Raw genomic sequence first — 905 nt, 5'->3', positions numbered from 1 at the left:
GGGGACAGTAAACAATATACAAGGTTTTTCTTCGGGGTAGCAAGAATATAATAATAAAAAAATAAAAGGATAAAATCCTCGCGGTGAATCGCGCGTTTCGTCTCTCGGCGCTGAGCAGGCCGGATAGATTTAAAATGGCCGCCCTCAGGTAAATATGGCAGTTTATGGGGGGAGATAATAGGGGGGCAGATAGTGGGGGGGGGAGTAAGAAGGCAAATAAGAAGAGGTGTAACTCTGAGGGACAGAACATGGGGATACCTGTGTGACTGTGTGTGTGTGCGTGTGTGTGCGTGTATGACACTGCGTGTGTGTGACTGCGTGTGCGTGTGTGTGAGACTGCGTGTGTGCGTGAGTGTGAGTGTGTGTATGTGAGCAACTGCGTGTGTGTGAGACTGCGTGTGTGCGTGTGTGCGTGTGTGCGTCAGTGTGTGTGTGTGTGTATGTGAGCAACTGTGTGTGTGTGACACTGCGTGTGGGTGTGGTTGTGAGACTGCTTGTGTGTGTGACACTGTGTGTACGTGTGTGTGTGTGACAGTGTGTGTACGTGTGTGTGTGACACTGTGTGTACGTGTGTGTGACACTGTGTGTACGTGTGTGTGTGACACTGTGTGTACGTGTGTGTGACACTGTGTGTACGTGTGTGTGTGTGTGTGTGACACTGTGTGTGTGTGACACTGCGTGTGGGTTTGGTTGTGAGACTGCTTGTGTGTGTGAAACTGTGTGTACGTGTGTGTACGTGTGTGTGTGTGACACTGTGTGTACGTGTGTGTGTGTGACACTGTGTGTACGTGTGTGTGTGTGTGACTCTGTGTGTACGTGTGTGTGACACTGCGTGTGTGACACTGTGTGTACGTGTGTGTGTGACACTGTGTGTACGTGTGTGTGTGACACTGTGTGTACGTGTG

This window comes from Ascaphus truei, unplaced genomic scaffold (assembly GCF_040206685.1).
Source record: "Ascaphus truei isolate aAscTru1 unplaced genomic scaffold, aAscTru1.hap1 HAP1_SCAFFOLD_1700, whole genome shotgun sequence".
Lineage (NCBI taxonomy): Eukaryota > Metazoa > Chordata > Amphibia > Anura > Ascaphidae > Ascaphus > Ascaphus truei.
Note: the sequence above shows the minus strand (reverse complement) of the source record.